At 52.5% G+C, this 22,468-nt stretch overlaps 1 protein-coding gene across 1 annotated transcript in view; it reads right to left on the bottom strand.

Annotated features, from left to right (window-relative positions):
* Positions 1–22,468, bottom strand: part of VIPR2 (vasoactive intestinal peptide receptor 2) — a 961,249-nt gene that overhangs the window by 37,381 nt on the left and 901,400 nt on the right. The window lies entirely within an intron of this gene.

Raw genomic sequence — 22,468 nt, 5'->3', positions numbered from 1 at the left:
GTCGTACCACCGCCCATGTACACCCCAGTACGTTCCAGTCGTACCCCCACCCCAGTACGTGTCGTACCACCGTCTATGTAAACCCCCCCACCCCTGTACGTGTCGTACCACCGTCTATGTACACCCCCCCACCCCTGTACGTGTCGTACCACCGTCTATGTACACCCCCCCACCCCTGTACGTGTCATACCACCGTCTATGTACACCCCCCCACCCCTGTACGTGTCGTACCACCGCCCATGTACACCCCAGTACGTTCCAGTCGTACCCCCACCCCAGTACGTGTCGTACCACCGTCTATGTACACCCCCCCACCCCTGTACGTGTCGTACCACCGTCTATGTACACCCCCCCACCCCTGTACGTGTCGTACCACCGTCTATGTACACCCCCCCACCCCAGTACGTGTCGTACCACCGTCTATGTACACCCCCCCACCCCTGTACGTGTCGTACCACCGCCCATGTACACCCCAGTACGTTCCAGTCGTACCCCCACCCCAGTACGTGTCGTACCACCGTCAATGTACACCCCCCACCCCTGTACGTGTCGTACCACCGTCTATGAACACCCCAGTACGTTCCAGTCGTACCCCCACCCCAGTACGTGTCGTACCACCGTCCATGTACACCCCCCCACCCCTGTACGTGTCGTACCACCGTCTATGAACACCCCAGTACGTTCCAGTCGTACCCCCACCCCAGTACGTGTCGTACCACCGTCAATGTACACCCCCCACCCCTGTACGTGTCGTACCACCGTCTATGTACACCCCCCCACCCCTGTACGTGTCGTACCACCGTCTATGTACACCCCCCCACCCCTGTACGTGTCGTACCACCGCCCATGTACACCCCAGTACGTTCCAGTCGTACCCCCACCCCAGTACGTGTCGTACCACCGTCTATGTACACCCCCCCACCCCTGTACGTGTCGTACCACCGTCTATGTACACCCCCCCACCCCTGTACGTGTCGTACCACCGCCCATGTACACCCCAGTACGTTCCAGTCGTACCCCCACCCCAGTACGTGTCGTACCACCGTCTATGTACACCCCCCCACCCCTGTACGTGTCGTACCACCGTCTATGAACACCCCAGTACGTTCCAGTCGTACCCCCACCCCAGTACGTTCCTGGCGCACCCCCAACACAACCTTCTAAGTACGGAGCGCACCCCATGCCCCAACATCACAACCGCATGTACGAGTCGTACAAAGCCACACACAAGGACCAAATCGTACAACCAAATTGCCCATGTACACACCGTACACACGCTCAAAACGCACGTACACAACAAGGACAAAACAAAACAACTCAACAATACACCATTCGCAAGGCACACAGCCACTAAACATGGCCAACAACCACTACAATAACACAATCACTGACCTGCAACTGTCAAAAACAAACAGAGGCCCAATACACCACCACTCCTTATAACACACCCACCCAAAATTCAAACACTGCCACACCCACCCATGGACCAATAAAAAGGGCCCACACACACAAACCATGAGCCTTTGCAACAGACCCACTGCTGCCAGACACCACAGAACCAGACTACAAGCGACACCACATCTTACACTTGCACACCTTCACACGACCACCCTCACAAACACCCTCTCATCACATTCACACACACACACAACCATCCACACCCCCCCCCAACATCCACACACCCCCCACACCCACACCATCCCCACCCACACCCCTCACCATGCCCACTACCAAGAATCCAAAGTTCAGTCACCGAGAGTTGGAGGTCCTTGTTGATCAAATCCTCAGAGTCGAGCCACAGATCTTTGGAACATTGGTCAGAAGCACCAGCCAGGCAGCCAAAACAGCCATGTGGCAGACCATCGTCGATGCTGTGAATGCTGTTGCGGACACCAGGAGGACCAAGCAGGATTGCCAGAACAGGTGGTACGATCTGCGGAGGAGGGTCAGAGCCAAGAGACAGGAGGAACACGACCAGGCCAACGCCACCGGAGGAGGGCCCTCCCGCAGACCCGTACAGTACCATCCCTGGGAGGAGAGGGTGATGGCCATACTGCCGGTGGAGGCAGTTGAAGGAGTAGAAGGACTCCGAGACCCGGGTGAGTACACAAACAACGCACCTCACATGGGGGGAACTGCAACCACAACCAAAATTATTAACAGGCACGCAAACACCACAAGCCATCGCATTACTCAACCACACTCCATGAGCAGGCACATGCCACTGCTGCCACCATGCCCCATGCACCCAGCTGGACAATGTCAAGTCACAGGCCACAGAAGACAACAACACATGACACGGTAACCCGGATGGCGGGAGTGTGGGCACCAAGAATCACATAGTGCGACTCCAAAGCAGACAACAATGCCCTCTGCCCATATGGCCTAGGTCACAGCCAGACAAACACTGTGTCCCAACACAGGAATGACTTGCCAGCAAATGGCGGATGCCTTGCATCAACACATGGGGGTGAAGGCACTGTTTTGCACATGCCAGCAGCTAATGAACAGCCAACAGTGTGAAAGAGTGGCAGCACACACCACCACAGCAGCAGCGCACAGACACACAGCAGACAAAATGGGTGCCTGGAGATCAGAAACAAACTCACATCAACAGGCCAAGGGCCACTCAAAGATCTGCTAACAGTGTGTGCCCAGGAAGCTGGGCCAAGGTGACAGAGGGTGACACACGGAGGGAGGGAGAGGGGGACACAGAGGGAGGGAGAGGGGGACTGAGAGGGAGGGAGACACAGGAAGATGGACAGAGGGAGGAGGCTGACACACAGAGGGAGGGAGAGGGGGACAGAGAGGGAGGGAGAGGGGGACAGAGAGGGAGGGAGACACAGGAAGATGGACAGAGGGAGGAGGCTGACACACAGAGGGAGGGAGAGGGGGACACAGAGGGAGGGAGACACAGGAAGATGGACAGAGGGAGGAGGCTGACACACAGAGGGAGGGAGAGGGGGACACAGAGGGAGGGAGAGGGGGACAGAGAGGGAGGGAGACACAGGAAGATGGACAGAGGGAGGAGGCTGACACACAGAGGGAGGGAGAGGGGGACAGAGAGGGAGGGAGAGGGGGACAGAGAGGGAGGGAGACACAGGAAGATGGACAGAGGGAGGAGGCTGACACACAGAGGGAGGGAGAGGGGGACACAGAGGGAGGGAGAGGGGGACAGAGAGGGAGGGGGACACAGGGAGATGGACAGAGGGAGGAGGCTGACACACAGAGGGAGGGAGAGGGGGACAGAGAGGGAGGGAGACACAGGAAGATGGACAGAGGGAGGAGGCTGACACACAGAGGGAGGGAGAGGGGGACAGAGAGGGAGGGAGAGGGGGACAGAGAGGGAGAGAGACACAGGAAGATGGACAGAGGGAGGAGGCTGACACACAGAGGGAGGGAGAGGGGGACACAGAGGGAGGGAGAGGGGGACAGAGAGGGAGGGAGAGGGGGACAGAGAAGGAGGGAGACACAGGGAGAGCAAATCAGTCCTTTGGTGTGTGGGAATGTCTGCTCGTCAGCAGGTGGACTGCGTGCATGTAGACAAGGGTGCCCAGTGCCAGAACCCCCCCTCTTCATCATGGCAAAACGCAGGGCCATGTCACAACCTGTACACGAGCACAAGGACAGCCACCTGCATCATATGAGTGTGTGGATCCACTCCATGTGCACATGTACAGTGCTACAAGGAAGGCGCAAACGCATAGCTCGGCACACATGCACACTCCACTGCTGACTGCAGTCACACTTGACGCAGCAAGTAAGACTGTGCCACACATAGTTAAAGGGGCCAAATTGGTGCCCAAGGGACACACACATGCACAAGTGCACTGTGAGTGGAATGCAAGACAGATCCTAATTCCAAGAGGAAATGTGCCAACTTTTTAACGGATGCAACATGGATGTTGCATGGATCAAAAGTAACATTGTCTCTCTCACACACAGGTCAACGTCGTGCTGCACCCCCCAACACTGGGGGGGAACACTCACAGGACCCGGATCTGCAGGAGACCGATCCCACCGGCAGCGATCACTCTCACCACTCTGCGGACGACCCCGACCGACCTGGCCCCTCTGGTGTCCAACCACCTGCAGCACCTGCGTCAGGTACAACCGTGCCAACCACCACCCCCACTCCTGCCACATCCCAGGAGACACCCAGGATCCCTGCCCCAACACCACAATGCAGCCAGGCTCGCCAGGAGGGACACGGTGTCCCGGGCACCCAGGAGGAGGCAGGCGACAACGCCAATGCCACCCCTCAGGGGTCCCGGAGACCCCATGTGCCCACAAGTGCAGGCCAGACGCAAGTGGGCAGGGGTGGTGGGAGTGGAGAGCGGCGGAGGCGCGAGCCTGACCAGTTGGCTGGGGATCCGGTATTTTCACATGTCCGTAACATCCTGGACTCATACCGGCAGGACACCACGGGCATGGCCCAGGTTGTGTCCGTCCTCGAGGGGATCAAGGTCCAGCAGGCCCAGCAACATGCGGAGCTAATAGCCTGTCTACAGCTACACCAACGGAGGATGGAGGACAGACAGGCTGAGCAAGTGACGGCGTCCCAGGGGATTCACGCTGAACTCCGTCGGATGGCCGACACCATGGCCGACCCTCCCTGTGCCAGAAGGCGGAGAACATCACCACCCACAGGGAGGGATCATGAGGAGGAGGAGGAAACATCCGACGGAGCATCCCAGACGTCGTCACGGCCTGCTGCTGAGGTTCCCCGCAGGAAGCCGGGTCGTCCACGGAAAGGACCGTGAGGGTGGCTGCTACATCACCATCTCCCAGGACACCTGGCCTGGCACCTGGCCCACTGGAGCAACAGCATCACAGCATCAAGAGACATTCTCTGCCACATGGCCCTGCTGGTCACTGGCTGACCAATGTTGACAAAGACTGTGGCATGGACTCTGAGGATTTCCAATGGCAAGGACACCAACTCCCCTACTGAACTTTGGATTCCCTAATCCCGGAAAGGCCCTCACTTGGCCCCCCCCCCCAATAATAAATCACACTATTATGAGTTGATGCCTGCTGGTAGCATTATTACCTAACATGTGTCTTGTACAGTCTAAACATGCCTGAGTCATCTGTTCACTTCAACCATCCACACCCTGGGGCCTGAGTCTGGCACAGGACACATGGGTCACAGTTTTCTAGGCAAGACAGACATGGAGCACCATACACACCCGTGATGGTCAGAACCAGCTGAGGGGGTGGCCGAACAACCGTGCTGACAGACACATTGAGTACAGCAACAGTCATGCGCAGAGGTCAGGGATCCTGGCCCGTGTCCTGGGGGGCACCCAGGTACGTGTAGACAGGTGGCAGAACCATGTCCTGCAAGCTTGAGTCCGGTGGATGCAGAGAATGGGGTCATGGACAACGTTGGATGCATGGGGATGGCACATGTCACAATACCCACACAGTCATGGACATCATGCCCATTACACAGTCTCAGCACACACACACAGCTTGCATCTTGCCACTCGACACATTGACACATAGCCACAATCAGGGAATACCATGCCAGACATGCAGGATGCACCGTGCCAACACACCAGCATTGACTGAGAAGAGGCACCTTGGAGGCATAGGGACATCTTTAATAGTCATGTGTTTGGGATTGCAGAGGCAACTTGAAGTACACATGAACACATCATGTGGAGTAACATGTGGCTCCAACACTGGCACCCCACTCTGCAGCACAAATGCGTGATAGCCATGGAACTGGCACACAAGTGTCGGATAATAGCTAAATACCCACAGCTGCTCACGGAGAGCCTGCCATACACCATACATCCGCTGATGTGGAAGTCCCACGCCATGTCAAGACAATGTTAACCGTATGTGTCCGAGGGCAGTGTCACACACATTGATGCCTTCATCACAATCCACCATCCCATCACTGATGACTGACAACCAGGCAGCCCATCTATTCAGGTGTACCCAGCTGCATGTCGTGTCCCATGGGGATGCCACATGTCTGCAGAGGACCCAAACCCCGACCGGGGCAGTGTGCACACATCGTGAACAACTGCCACACCCAATACACCCCAGATGCATCCCTTACCCCATGGAGACTTCCAAACGTGTCCGTGCCTGTAACGCTGAGTCAGCCCACGATGCCATGTCCATGAGGAATAGCAGTGCCACAACAATGCAACCAGCAAACGGCATGCGCAGGTACCTGGGGAAGAGAGACACACAAGAAGTCAGCCACAAGAAGCACAGCCACTTGCATGTGCATGTACTCGACACATGTATGTATGACAACATGCTAGGTCACAATTATGTGTGGGGAAATACTACCATCACTGCCACCATCACTCCAGTGACACACCCACACACACCTCTGACCCACGTGCCATACATGCAGGTGGAGACACACATCACAACGCATGCCACACGTGGACCAATGCGTGCACACTCAGACCCTGGTACTCACCACTAAGCAAAGAAGTCGCGTATGAGCCGAGTCCGGATGTCCTCTTGCGGCTCCACATCCTCCACATCACTAGCCCCATTGCCAAGCCCTTCGTCCTCCACGGGTGGATGGTCCTCGTCATCTTGATCCAGGATGAGGGGCACAGCTCTTTCAACTGCCATGTTGTGCAGCATGCAGCAGACCATGAAGATCTTGCAGACCTTCGCCGGGGCATATGGGAGTGCGCCGCCGGTCTTGTGGAGGCACCGGAATCGGCTCTTCAGCATGCCAAACGTCCTCTCTATCACTCGCCTTGTCCGGCCATGGGCGGTGTTGTAGCGGAGCTGGGCCGGCGTGATGGGGTTGCGGAGAGGTGTCAGCAGCCAAGGCATGTTGGGATAGCCAGCGTCCCCTAAATGGAAAGCACATGGATATCGTTAGAACTGGCGAAGCGGTAGTGCTGCTCGGCCAAACAGAATACAGGACAGACAGACTGTACCCACCAACAACACATGCACGTTCGTTGCGCAGCTGCATCATCATATCAGGCATCCCGCTACGCCTCATGATGTAGGCATCGTGTGCTGATCCTGGAAAACGAGCACAGACATGTGAAATCACCATGTTGGACAGACACACCACAAGGGCATTGATGGAGTGGTAGTGCTTCCGATTGCGGTACGCCACCTCCCGTGCGTGTGGTGGTACCAAACCTACATGTGTCCCATCTATGGACCCAATGACATGGGGCATCCCTCCCAGGGCATAGAAACCACGTTTGACCTCAGTCATCTGTTCAGGGGTTGGGAACTTGATGAAGTCATCCAGGTGAATCAACATGGCCTCCAAGAAATCATGCAGCACACCGCTGAACATGCTCTGGGACATGCCACCAACATGAGCTATGGTATTTTGGAAGGTACCCGTGGCAAGGAAATGTAGGGCAGCCATTACCTTCAGCTGGGGTGTCAGTGCCGTAGGATACCTGTGCTGCGGTTGCAGGTGTGGTGCCAGTCTCGCCGTCAGCTCCAGAATCAACGGTTGGGTGAAGCGGTAGAGCCGGATCCTGTCATTCTCCTGCATGGTGGCCAAGTCTGGAATTCTTCGGGCAACAGGAGGCGCTCTGCAGTAATTTGGAAGTGACAAGGAAGAGTGAGTGCACTACGAGAACAACTCATGTCTACTGAGCACATGTAAATCTGCCAATACACACATGCCACATAGGGAGTCAGGCATGTGCTACATGCCCAGGACACGTATGGATGCAAGGTGACACTCCTTCCAAGACCCAGCTACACACGGTGATTGAGAACCTCCCCATGCCACGCCATGGGAAGAGCTGTGTCCCAGTGCAAGTGAACAGCCAGACGCAAGACAGAAGTGACATACACCCACACATCAGCAGAAGTAGGATGCCGATTGTAGAGACTGGTAGCGGAACACCGGAGCCACAGGTCACATGACATTACACTATGCCTGCCCACACACCTTGCCATGAAGGTGCACATGTCATGACTCACCACACATTCCTTGTGAGGATGCTGACATGGCCTTGTCACGCTACTCCGTGTCCCATGCATACATGTGCACCTCACATCAGATACCACATGTGGCATGGTGTGCGGAACAGTGTGCAATGACAATCTACACACAGACACATGTTGGTTGCTGCAACGGCTGCATCTTTTGAGGGTGCTACAACATCAACCTGATGTAAATCCCGGACACATAAATGACATAGTCACATTGTGCACTGTGGGTAGTGACAAGTCAGGTGTCATGACCCCTGTACCGGGCATCATGGGACACTTCCGTGTGTTGGTGTCCGTGCCATGCCAGTGACGCTCACCCCAAGTGCGCAGTACGACATGCACACATGTCAAAGGAGTCAAGGGCATGCCTGGCACACATTGCACCCTCACACAGTACACCTGTACACATCTCATCATACATCTGGTGCCTCCTCCACTCAGGAGGCATGTTCCACATCACAGCCTGTCACACCTGTGCCCCACACATGTAGTAATGCACAGACGATGCCTTGATGTCCATTCCTGGACAAGTATGTCCATCCATGGACAAGTATGTCCGCCCTATTCCTACCTGTGTGTCGACTATCACCACAGTGATGTGTACAAACCGGCGTACTGCTGCTAAGAGGGCCTGTGTATGTTCCCCAATCACTGTGGGAGTGCTGCCGTATGTGTACCCATCGTGATGGCGAGCGTACAGGCATTTGTACGGTCCGTACCACAACGAGTACGCATACGCGTGCAGACCCATAGTGATAGTGAGCGTACATGCGAGTGTACGGCCCTCTCACTATGGGTCTGCACGCGTATGCGTACTCGTTGTGGTACGGACCGTACAAATGCCTGTACGCTCACTATCACTATGGTTCTGCACGCGTATGCGTACTCGTTGTGGTACGGACCGTACACTCGCATCTACGCTCACTATCACTATGGGTCTGCACGCGTATGCGTACACGTAGTGGTACGGACCGTACAAATGCCTGTACGCTCACTATCACTATGGTTCTGCACGCGTATGCGTACACGTAGTGGTACGGACCGTACACTCGCATCTACGCTCACTATCACTATGGTTCTGCACGCGTATGCGTACTCGTTGTGGTACGGACCGTACACTCGCATCTACGCTCACTATCACTATGGTTCTGCACGCGTATGCGTACACGTAGTGGTACGGACCGTACACTCGCATCTACGCTCACTATCACTATGGTTCTGCACGCGTATGCGTACACGTAGTGGTACGGACCGTACACTCGCATGTACGCTCACTATCACTACGGGTACACAGACCCATAGTGATAGTGAGCGTACAGGCATTTGTACGGTCCGTACCACGACGAGTACGCATACGCGTGCAGAACCATAGTGATAGGGAGCGTACAGGCATTTGTACGGTCCGTACCACTACGTGTACGCATACGCGTGCAGACCCATAGTGATAGTGAGCGTACATGCGTGTGTACGGTCCGTACCACTACGTGTACGCATACGCGTGCAGACCCATAGTGATTTTGAACGTCGGCATGCATGTACGGGCCGTTGCCATGCATTTGGGGTGCCCTAGGGCCCGGAAACGCACCGTACCTGTGTGTGATTCTCCTAATTACATAGGGGACAAGTATTAAGGCCTACATGCATGCTGGTTGTCATGGCGACCAGGTTCAAATTTCGATTTTGTTCTGGAAGGTGCACAGCAGAAGTCAGTTGGAATTCTTCTACTTTGTTGCAATGTGTTTGTGGGGCTGACATCATGCAGGAGAATGAAACCGATAGAGAACCCACAGACTGCTAGGTTTGAAGGGATTGGTGGAAACATAGGATGCAAATGTGAGTGACCAATCACTCTGTACTCCTGTGCATGAGACTGGGCAGAAGGCCACATATAAGGCAGCCAGGTCCCATGAGGGATTACTTGCCTGCACATCTTTGCATTTGTCGACCAAGCTGCTGCTACTGATTCCCTGGAACCATGTCAAGGGCTGTGGAGAGGACACAGCCATTCACCCTGGAGGAGAACATGGCTCTGCTGGATGTGATCCTCCCACAGTACCCCATGCTGTATGGGCGACCAGGGTATCAGGTGAGTGCATAGGCCACTGCCACAGACTGTCCCTATGTTGTGACTGTGTCTTCAGGCATTGTGACCCGGTGTGACACACATGCCATGTACTGTCGGGGGGGTACCAGGGGGGGGGTGCCTGATGTCTCCCAGCAGTGCCCTGAGACAGGAGGGGTGTGTGCAGAGTCCTCCCAGCAGTGCCCTGAGACAGGAGGGGTGGGGACCTATCACTAACAGCAGTGCCCTGAGACAGGAGGGGTGGGTGTGGAGTCCTCCCAGCAGTGCCCTGAGACAGGAGGGGTGGGTGTGGAGTCCTCCCAGCAGTGCCCTGAGACAGGAGGGGTGGGTGTGATGCACAGTGTGAGCCTTGATCATTGATTGTGACATTGCCATCATTCCACCTGAGTACCCACTATGGCACGTACTGCCTTTTCCCTCACCAGAGGATGATGTCCCTATGACAGAGGTGCAATGCGTTGTCTGCATTACATGCCATGTAGTAACCAGCTATTATGTTCACATATGTCTCTCTGTGACATGTGGCTGGTGTATTGATGTGGTGTCACTTGTACTTCCTCACAGGTAGGCGCCTCTGCCAAGGAGCAGATCTGGCTGACCGCCGTCAGTGCCGTGAGGCGTGTGGATGGTCGGAGGCGGAGCCTGTCCCAGGTGAGGAAACGCTGGCAGGATATCCGGTGCTGGACGCGGAGGATTGCACGGCTCCTGCTGGGGGACTCACCTGAGAGCCACAAGAACCGCGGCCGCCGCCGTCTGACCCACCTCCACAGGCGTGTGCTGCCGGTGGTCTTTCCAGACCTGGAGAGGCGCTTACAGGCGATGCAGCAGGCGGAAGGGGGTAGGTACATGTGCGTTTGTTGTGTGTCACCGGCATTTGTAAGGGCACAGTGGCATTAATTCACTGGCAGGGTTTAAAGGTGCTGTGCCCATCCAGTTTGCCCAAGTGTAGCGCTGCGCCCCTGCCACCCTTCCCCTCCTTGCAATGTGTTCCCTGGTCTGTGTGTAGTCACTCCTTCACAAGGTAATGTAGGCTGGCGCTTTGTCCACGAGAACAATGACTGTAGCATCATGGGTGGTGGTGGTGGGTAACAGGTTGTGGGACCTTGCCTGTGAACTGTCAAGTTCACTGCATGTGGGTTCCATGTCAGTTGGCACTGATGCTGGCTCCAGACATGGGAGTTGGTCTCTCATGTGTCATGCCTTACAGCGCGCATGTCCTATGTAGTGGCCTGTGACATGATGTGCATGAGTGTGCGCTACGCATAGTGCAGGGATGGTGACGTGTGTAGCAGTCATTCCCATTCAGCCATTCAGTAGCATGTAGTTGCGTGCCCAATACTGTCCCCTGGGGCACCTTATCCTCAGTGTTGTTTGTGTCATCATCAACGTGGACACTCTCACTGTCTACAGCGTAGGTTGTGCTCTGTGCCATTGTCCCCTGTCACCATGTATATAGACGTGCTATTATGTACAGGTGTCCACTGTGCAGCCTGACCTGATTGTCCCTCTTCATACTCACAGTTGCCAGTGCCTGTGTGTCTTGTTATACTCATCTGAGGATGGGCACTGGTACCTCATTATTTGTACAGGCGCACCTTTGCTGTTTTGCGTCCAATCTAGCCTTTTGCCTGCCACTGTGTTTATCACCCAGACTATGAGATGTTGGTGCCACCTGTGTCTCAGCAATTAGCATCGTGTGGGGGTTGCTTGGGGCGGGCAATGCCTATGTGTCAAATCCTGATTCCTAATTGCTGGGTCTGGACAGTGTGTGATGTTACTGGACACACACGCAAGGTGCAGTGACCGAGTTATGTTGGGCATGTTTGCAGCATTACCTATGCAGCATGTGTCTCAAGTTCATGGATATTGTCCCTGGTCATAGGTATTTTCACAAACGCTGTGTGGTGCAGAGGCAGTGCAGGATTGTCCCCAGGGCCTGGGTGCTATGTCAGACTCCGTTTCCTGTCATCAGCTATTGTCTCATGCTCTCCATGGTATTTCAGTGGCATGGTGGCTCAACCAACTGTGTTTCATGCCCTACATCGGTACCTTGTTTTGCAGATGTTAGGGATCTGCCTCTTCAGGCTATGCAATGTTGACTATGTAGATTGGACTCATGTGACAGATGTGTACAGGTGTCTGATTAATTTCTGTCTCTCCACCCTGCCCACAGCATCGTCGGGGGACACAGAGGGAGACATGGACACGGACCAGGCGGAGGGACCGAGCACCAGTGGCAGCCGTGACATCGGGGCTGGCACATCGAGTGGGACAGAGGCGGAGGATAGTGTGGCCGAGGACCTGTCGACTGGCACATCAGACTACGAAGCTGACAGGTCCGAGGAGGATGTCTCAGGGTTGGCGGAGGCTGCACCAGCAGCTGACAGTGGAACAACACCTGCCACCGCCCCCTCAGTTCCCACCAACCGCCTCCCACTTGCTCGTGTCCCTTCCCAGCGTGCCCGGTCACCGCATGTCTCATTCCTGCCAGGCACCGCACCCCCTGCCCCTGTCTCCACTGCTGCCGCCAATGCTGAGTCTATGGACATCCAGCGGCAAATGCAGGTTGGTCAGGCTGCGATCCTGAATGTCCTCCATTCCCACGGGAAAACCCTCACCAACATCGAGGCATTCTTGGAGGGCATTCATTCTTTGCAGGCTGACCAACGCAACTTGCTGAGGTCCCTAGACTCCACACTGACTGCAGCAGTGGGTCTCCTGCAGCGCGACCTCCCCCCACCTACCCCTGCCCCATCCACACTTCCCACTTCCATGCCTGTCCCACGTACACCCAGACGTCGGCATGCACCCACCACAACAGACACAGGCACCACACCAGCAGGGAAGGTCCACCGCACTCCTCCTGACACGCACACACAGGGTGAGATAGGCACACCCACTGGGTCGGGGGGCAAACGTGTGACACGCAGCCAGAGTGGGAGTCCGCATTCCACACAATCCACTCCCTCCAAATCCCCTCCCCTCAGCTCTCCTGGCCACATCTCCCCCAAGGACTCCTTCATGGCCGCTCTGTCCCTGAGCCCCACAGTTACGCCACCACGCAAGCGGTCAAGGAAGTCCTCGGTCAGGGTGGTTGAGTCTCCCCCCCTGTCTCCACCCTCCCCCGGTGGCGCTGCAACCCATCCCTCTGAACCCCCCCCCTCCTTGGGGCCTGAGGTCACTTCGGGTGCAGGGGACTCCCTGGAGGACCTTGCTAAGGTGTGTAGTGCCATCCTGGCCTCCGCCTTTGGCCATGACACACCCCCTGTGGTTGAGTCCTCCATCCCTGCACCCACAACGCCGCCCCTTTGCCCTGATGTCCCTGCGGTGCCTGTGGCTTCCCCCCCCCCTGATGCCCTCACCAGTATGGAAGACGATGGCATTTGACTGTGCAGGCAAGGTAGGGGACACACATCCCACTGTGTCCCCCATGCAGCTGGGAATAATTGACTGCCCTATGGCCTTTGTTGACTTTGAACTGCCGTTGATCCACGGACATTGTGCTCATGCTGATTAAAGCTTATTTTTTTTTTCATTCTCACACTCCTGCTATGGTGGTATTGGTGTTGGTGGGGCTGCTACATTGTTTTGGGTGGTGTTTAAGGCTTTGGGTGTGTGGGATTTGTAGTAGTGTTCTGCTCTTTGGGGCCACCCTAGGATCTGTGTGCCATCACAAGGTGTTGGCTAACTTCCTTAGGTCATGTCAGCAGTTACTGCATGGTTCAATTGTCCCAGGGTGTATTCCTTCCTCTGTGTACCCAGTTTGTTCCCTGCAGGGTGTTCCCAATGTTTAGCGCAGAGCTGTGTGTACATGAGCTGTGTGTGTGACGGAGCCCTTCTACTTTGGCCATGCATGCATGGCCATGTCTCCACCTGCAACAATCGTGGCATCCTTGGTGATCACTGTACTTGTGTGTGGAGTCAGTTGACATGAGTTCATGGGGACATGTTCCCTTGTAGGCAGTATGGATGTGGGTAATTGTGGCATCACACACATGTGTTACACCCCTCCTGGGTGTGGACACTGCTGGGAGGACTCTGCACCCACCCCTCCTGGGTCTGGACACTGCTGGGAGGACTCTGCACACACCCCTCCTGTCTCAGGGCACTGCTGGGAGGTCTCTGCACCCACCCCTCCTGTCTCTGGGCACTGCTGGGAGGACTCACCACCCACCCCTCCTGGGTCTGGACACTGCTGGGAGGACTCTGCACACACCCCTCCTGTCTCAGGGCACTGCTGGGAGGTCTCTGCACCCACCCCTCCTGTCTCTGGGCACTGCTGGGAGGACTCACCACCCACCCCTCCTGGGTCTGGACACTGCTGGGAGGACTCTGCACCCACCCCTCCTGTCTCAGGGCACTGCTGGGTGGACTCTGCACACACACCTCCGATTTCTGGATATGTGCGCTTGGCACATACACGGTGGGGTTACGCACACTGCATTAGAGGTGAGGGTACGTGTCTACTGACACTGGTGTGGTGGGGGTACGCTCCGTACGTCCGCGGGTGTGGGTACGGGTCGTACTTACACTGTTGGGCTGGGGGTACGCTCCGTACGTCCGCGGGTGGGGGTACGGGTCGTACTTACACTGTTGGGCTGGGGGTACGCTCCGTACGTCCGCGGGTGTGGGTACGGGTCGTACTTACACTGTTGGGCAGGGGGGTACGCTCCTTGCATTCGCGGGTGGGGGTACGGGTCGTACTTACACTGTTGGGCTGGGGGTTCGCTCCGTACGTCCGCGGGTGGGGGTACGGGTCGTACTTACACTGTTGGGCTGGGGGTACGCTCCGTGCGTCCGCGGGTGGGGGTACGGGTCGTACTTACACTGTTGGGCTGGGGGTACGCTCCTTGCATTCGCGGGTGGGGGTACGGGTCGTACTTACACTGTTGGGCTGGGGGTACGCTCCGTACGTCCGCGGGTGGGGGTACGGGTCGTACTTACACTGTTGGGCTGGGGGTACGCTCCGTACGTCCGCGGGTGGGGGTACGGGTCGTACTTACACTGTTGGGCTGGGGGTACGCTCCGTATGTCCGCGGGTGTGGGTACGGGTCGTACTTACACTGTTGGGCAGGGGGGTACGCTCCTTGCATTCGTGGGTGGGGGTTCGAGTCGTACTTACACTGTTGGCATGGGGGGTACGCTCCATGCATACGCGGGTGGGGGTACGGGTCGTACTTACACTGTTGGGCTGGGGGTACGCTCCGTACGTCCGCGGGTGGGGGTACGGGTCGTACTTACACTGTTGGGCTGGGGGTACGCTCCGTATGTCCGCGGGTGTGGGTACGGGTCGTACTTACACTGTTGGGCAGGGGGGTACGCTCCTTGCATTCGTGGGTGGGGGTTCGAGTCGTACTTACACTGTTGGCATGGGGGGTACGCTCCATGCATACGCGGGTGAGGGTACGGGTCGTACTTACACTGTTGGGCAGGGGGGTACGCTCCTTGCATTCGCGGGTGGGGGTACGGGTCGTACTTACACTGTTGGGCTGGGGGTACGCTCCGTACGTCCGCGGGTGGGGGTACGGGTCGTACTTACACTGTTGGGCTGGGGGTACGCTCCGTGCGTCCGCGGGTGGGGGTACGGGTCGTACTTACACTGTTGGGCTGGGGGTACGCTCCGTACGTCCGCGGGTGGGGGTACGGGTCGTACTTACACTGTTGGGCTGGGGGTACGCTCCGTACGTCCGCGGGTGGGGGTACGGGTCGTACTTACACTGTTGGGCTGGGGGTACGCTCCGTACGTCCGCGGGTGGGGGTACGGGTCGTACTTGCACTGTTGGGCTGGGGGGTACGCTCCTTGCATACGGGGTGGGGGTAGGGTCCGTACATATCCGTCCCCATGCTATGTGATGTTTGTGCGGCCCGTACCCAGGCCTTTGCCACGTGGGTGCGATCCGTCCCGCCATTGTTGGGGTGACGTGTGTGGGCGTGGTCCGACTCGTACCCACGCTCTTCAGGCGTGGGTACGGGACGTACCTGTCTGGTTGTGTTGCCGGTTCGCGTGGTGACGGACTTCCGTTGTGGCGGTCGCTGGCTTATCAGGACACGCCCCCACCCCCTCGTGGTGACCAGGGCATGGGAGTCAGGTATGTCCAGGCCATGTGTAGTGTGTCACTCATGTGGTTGTTTTGTGGCCTGCCCTGGTCCTGCCACCCCCACCCCACCCCACTTTCCCCCCTCCCTTAGTTATTCTGACCTTCTGCGGCGTCTGCGGCGTCTGCGTCGTAACCTGTAGAGGAGGTGTACTGCTATGAGGGCAGGGATGACTCGTAGGTTCGGGTCCATGTCTGTCCGTCGCGTACTGGTACTCCTTGCTCGCGTCGTCCTGTCGCGTACGGGTCCTCCTTGATCGCGTCGTCCTGTCGCGTACGGGTCCTCCTTGGTGGCGTCGTCCTGTGTGTCCGTCACGTACTGGTCCTCCTTGTTCGCGTCGCCGTCTGTCCGTCGCGTACTGGTGGTCCTTGTTCGCGTCGTCCTGATTTCCCGGCAGTTTTTGGCTGCCGCAAAATATTCACCGTGCGGGGTGACGTCGGTGCGAATCGTGATTCCTGGGTCGTGAATGGCTGGCTGCGTGCGTCCCGACGTCAGGTCGGCGCTTTCCCGGATCGCATTGGTAGGTGTTTTTTGTTCGGTCGGTCTTTTTTACGATTCGTACGGTAATGGTGTACCCGTGCGAATCGTAATTCCATGTTTGTATATTTTGACGACCGGGTACGCGTCGGACGGAGAATATGCTCCGTCCGACGGTTCGTACCCGGTTTTTGCCGGATCGTGATCGGCACCTAAATCTTTTAGCTGAAAAATATGCCTTTAAATAGAAACAGACTCTGCATGTGTCATACATCGATTTGTCAACAGCATTTGACACTATAAATATTCCTGTACTTTGGAAGAAAATGAGGAAATGGAAGTACCCTACGGGTTTAGCAAAGTTGATTATCCAACTGCATAAAAGCTCATGGACCAGGGTTGAACTAGGGGGAATGGAGCACTGTCTAGAAACATTTACACCCGTAATGGATTGAGGCAGAAGTGTATATTGGCCCGCTCCTGTTCTCTATATATATTGTGGATGCCATTGTAGGATCAAACCAGGTTCGATCTTTTCCATCAAAATTAGAGAACAAGGCCATCTCAGTAATGTTTTATGCCAATGAAATGGTTTTGTTGGATCTTATTCCGGTTGGCCTTCAGACGCAATTAGATGTTTTGGCTGAGTATTGTAGGTCCAACGATCTAAAAATAAATAAGGGTAAAACCAAAGTGATGGTCTTTCCGAAAGGAAGGGTTCAGTATAAAAGGTTAAATGTAGGCTAAGTTGTGTCCCAGTGGAGGTGGTCAAGTAATATAATTATCTTGGTCTTCTTTTTAGATATAATCTTAACTTTACGCCTCATATAGACCTCCATGAGACACATGCTAAGGCCATCGCAGGTGCTTTATATAGGCTGGACTTAGCATTGGGCCACATGTCTATTGACGTTTTCAGAGAGACCTATAATGGCAAAATTGTTAATCTGCTACTGTACGGTTGTGAGGTTCTGCCTGTAAAATATTTGAGGAGGGTTCAGACCATGGAAAGGAATATCTGGAAAAAATGGCTTGGCCTGCCCAGAGATCCGTAAACTGTGCCCTGAGGTTAGAACTGTGCCTTACTAGTGTACTATTTAAATACAAACAGAGGTTCCTTAATTATTGGTCTAGTCTCCCTAAAGCTGATAAGGGCCCCTTATGGCAAATAATAAAATCCTTCCTGCAGGAGAAGCATGCTGGTGAATGGGCTACTAATCTCCTTGATAATAAGGCCTCCCTGGATGTTCCAGTAGGGGTAGAACTTCAAAAAATGTCTGGAGTTTAGCAGAAACAAACATTAAAGCACTCAGGAAAGGAGTGCTCCAGGAGGAGTGATATAGAGGACATGTGTAATATAGATAATTTGTATCATCTAAAGGAGTCATATTACAGGCGCATATTCAGCCTTACCTGTGGGATTTTAAAACGGTTATATAAGGACGTGGGCCCTGAAGATTAGGCTAGGGCAGGTCCCAGCCTTTATGAGATGAAAGTGGGCTAGACAGGTAGGTGCAGAAAGAGTAAAGTGTCCCTTTTGCCAAAATGCACCCTTAACCTTTTTTCATTTACTTATATTTTGCACATGCTTTGATAGAAGTAGAATATTGCTGGTACCGGTTTTAAGAAGGCTACAGGTTCGCCTCACAAGTGATCTAATGACAGTAAACTTAAGATGTGATAATATATCATTGTGCTATGTGGTAGGGAAATATTTGTCTATTGTGGACGAATGGTCAACAGAGCGGAGTGGTTCATTGTATTAGAGGTATAGTGACTTTATTTTTGTTTAAAAGGAATTGTACTATGTTTGATGAGGACTGAAGCTTGTTGAAATATGTGATTCATCACATTTAATAGAAATAGGTAATACAGTAGGTAAAACCAAGATTCTTATATGTTAGAATATCTTTTTATGAGGAGTGGAGGGTGTCTGGATGTAACAGATTTTTCAGAGTAAAAATGTATATGTTTATAGAATGATTGAAGTTCTCTTTCAGCAATACGTTGTATTTTAGTTCAATGATCTGTATGAATAGAAAATGTTTGTATTGCCTTATTGGCATGTCTTCAAACTGTTAATAAAATCAATCAATCACTCAATTAATCAAAAGACCAATAATATTGTTTAACATAGTTTACAAAAGAAGATCTGGTTGTTTGGTCACAATTATTAGACAATTCACAGACACATGGCAGGATGCATCTCAGGCAGCATAACATTGTCTAGCATACGTGTTGCTTTAGGCAACAGATTTTTCTGAGACAAGGCAAATCAACATGTTGGCTTCTTTATGAAACACAGAAAAGGGACATCTGATGGTGAACTAGAAATAGTAGGACTTTCTCATGCAGCCAAGCTATTTTTATTACTATCTTTTATTAATATCTGTATGACTAGTAGTGGGATCATCAATCTAGATAATATGTTGATGTGGTTGTTAGAGTCAGGATGGAGATGATATTTGATAAATGTGCATTTTATCATTTACTGCATTGCTACATGTTTATAAAATACAATGATGCATTATATACTGCCTTGCCTTATTGTATTATTAGTGTTCAAGGTGTTTTGCTGGCGAATTTTCAGTTGTATCCCTTTTATTGCAAAGTTAAGCTCTTTAGATCATTAGATTTTAATGTAGTTGGAAATGACAGATTTGTAGCGCAAATTTTATTTAATAGTTTTTTGCACACCTGTGAAAAATACAAAGATGTCAACCGTTACACACTTGAAATTGGGTAGGACTGGGGCAAGGAACTGAGCAGGAATTGGGCAAGGAGAATAAATGTAGAGAGAGTGTACCCACAAAAATGATGCAGGCTCAAATGGGCAGAGCTTTGATCTGGCTGCTCAGATGATGTGATGATTGAGGACACTACTGATTCAGAAATTAAGGGTCCCATAAACTCTGTAAAATGTATTGAATTGGATGTTCTAAAATTGGAAGAGTGAGACTGAGCAGGTCTCCACTCCACTTTGTGAAGGATAAACGATAGTAATCAGACGCTAATCCCAAGTCAGAAGTAAACAGAGTGGCCAGACTGAAAGAGAGTTTGAAGCCTACAGGCAAGAGAACCTCACTGAAGATGGTAACATGTAATTGTGTACTCTATTGAGGGCTCCTGCAATGGTGATAAAGAGGATTGCAAATAATGGTTGCTTTTTCAGCACAGGAAATGTACGGTCATATTATGTTTAGAGAATATCAATTTCCTAAGGATTCAGATTTGTACAATGACATTTCAAGGAGATTTCGAAAGTAAGCTTTGCACTTCGCATCCTGTCTGTGAGTTTGTGAGAAAATGCAGCCATGTAATAACATTACACTTTCTCAACCAACTGAATCAAGCACAGCACATATATACTACTGATGTCAGAGGGAATGGAGGTACTACAATACACAAACTCTGAAATGTACCTGAAGCAAGTATTATTGAATTAAGGAAAGCTACCAAGACCTAAATTGTAATCCTTTAATTTCTTTTCTGACACGGTATCCTCTGCATTCCTATAGTATACACACAGATTATAGGCACAAACACCCACGCATGTGCATGCACACGCACACACACACAGAAACACACAGAAACACACAGAAACACACAGAAACATACACTGACAGAGACACAGACACACACACATATACAAACACAGACACACATGCAAGTGCACACACACACACACACACACACACACAGGGCCTGATTATGAGTTTGGCGGTGTGGAGCTGGATCTGCTCCACCGCTGCACCACCAAACCTGTGGTTGGGCTGCCAGCCAAATTACGAGTATTTCTCATGTCTTGCTGGCTTTTGTTTTACATTCCCACAGTGGTGCCCTGAAAATGGGCACCACAATGGGAATACCAAAAACTGTTCCTGCATGGCATGGACTGTATAATCTATGCCGTGCCGGAACTGGGGTGGATGCATACAGGGGGGCACATGTTGTGCCCCCCTGCATGCATCCACATGGCGTGAGGCACCAGGGGGCCCTGTTGGGCCCCTTTGTTTCCTCTACACCACAGTTTTGAGGGGAACAACGTTTACAACGCAACTGTTACAACACACTACACTTACAACGCATTTTTTACAACGCAACATCCACTACAACGCATTCCATTACATAGCATGACACTACAACGCATTTTTAAAAACTACCATTACAACGCATTCCATTACATCGCATACTACCTTTACAACGCATACCATTACAACGCATAATATTACACTACACTATCCAACACTTACCCTACTGTTGCACCCCCTGGAGTTAGAATAGTAATTTTTACCCCTATACTATCCAACACTTACCCTACTGTTGCACCCCCTGGAGTTAGAATAGTAATTTTTACTCCTATACTATCCAACACTTACCCTACTGTTGCACCCCCTGGAGTTAGAATAGTAATTTTTACCCCTATACTATCCAACACTTACCCTACTGTTGCACCCCCTGGAGTTAGAATAGTAATTTTTACCCCTATACTATCCAACACTTACCCTACTGTTGCACCCCCTGGAGTTAGAATAGTAATTTTTACCCCTATACTATCCAACACTTACCCTACTGTTGCACCCCCTGGAGTTAGAATATTAATTTTTACCCCTATACTATCCAACACTTTCCCTACTGTTGCACCCCCTGGAGTTAGAATAGTAATTTTTACCCCTATACTATCCAACACTTACCCTACTGTTGCACCCCCTGGAGTTAGAATAGCAATTTTTACCCCTATACTATCCAACACTTACCCTACTGTTGCACCCCCTGGAGTTAGAATAGTAATTTTTACCCCTATACTATCCAACACTTACCCTACTGTTGCACCCCCTGGAGTTAGAATAGTAATTTTTACCCCTATACTATCCAACACTTACCCTACTGTTGCACCCCCTGGAGTTAGAATAGTAATTTTTACCCCTATACTATCCAACACTTACCCTATTGTTGCACCCCCTGGAGTTAGAATAGTAATTTTTACCCCTATACTATCCAATACTTACCTTAAATGCAATTTAATATTATGCGTTGTAATGGTATGCGTTGTAAAGGTAGTATGCGATGTAATGGAATGCGTTGTAAAGGTAGTTTTTAAAAATGCGTTGTAGTGTCATGCTATGTAATGGAATGCGTTGTAGTGGATGTTGCGTTGTAAAAAATGCGTTGTAAGTGCATGCGTTGTAAAAGTGTGCGTTGTAACGACATACATCCCAGTTTTGATAGTGGTGGAACAGCCATCGAAACCGTAGTGGAGGGGAAACTCGTAATATGCTTGGCGGGAGCACGGCAGTCCAGCCAAGCATATTGCGGGCTCCTGACCACCGCAACACCACCAGAGAATGGCAGTTCCCTGGCGACGGGGCAATGGCGATCCTACCGCCCTAAGCCACTGTCTCACCCGCGAGTCTGGTGGTCCATGGACCACCAGACTTGTAATAGAGCCCTTAAACACACACACAGAGACACACACACAAACACACCACATAAACAATAGCCAGTGAAGAGATGAAATCAGAACTAAGGACGAAAAGCTGAGTGTGGCTATGCAGCAGTATTTTTACTTACTGTGTTCTATCTATCATATTTGTAGCATGTTTGAAAACTATTTTAATTAGATTTAATTGTTGTGGTTGTAATGCAGCAATACATAAATATTCACATTACTTTGCAAATGCACAGAAGCTGTCAAAGACAGTCACAAGTTTAGTCAGTCAAAGCATAATAAAATATTGCAACAGCAACAAATTAATCAAATAAACCAATAAACAATAACCTTACCTAATATAGAACGGCAAAACTAGCACAAAAGAAGCACATGAAACAAAATGCAGCACTGTATTACGT

This window comes from Triturus cristatus, chromosome 10, assembly GCF_964204655.1.
Source record: "Triturus cristatus chromosome 10, aTriCri1.1, whole genome shotgun sequence".
Lineage (NCBI taxonomy): Eukaryota > Metazoa > Chordata > Amphibia > Caudata > Salamandridae > Triturus > Triturus cristatus.
The sequence above is the reverse complement of the archived record's forward strand: the minus strand, read 5'-3'. Positions and strand labels throughout refer to the sequence as shown.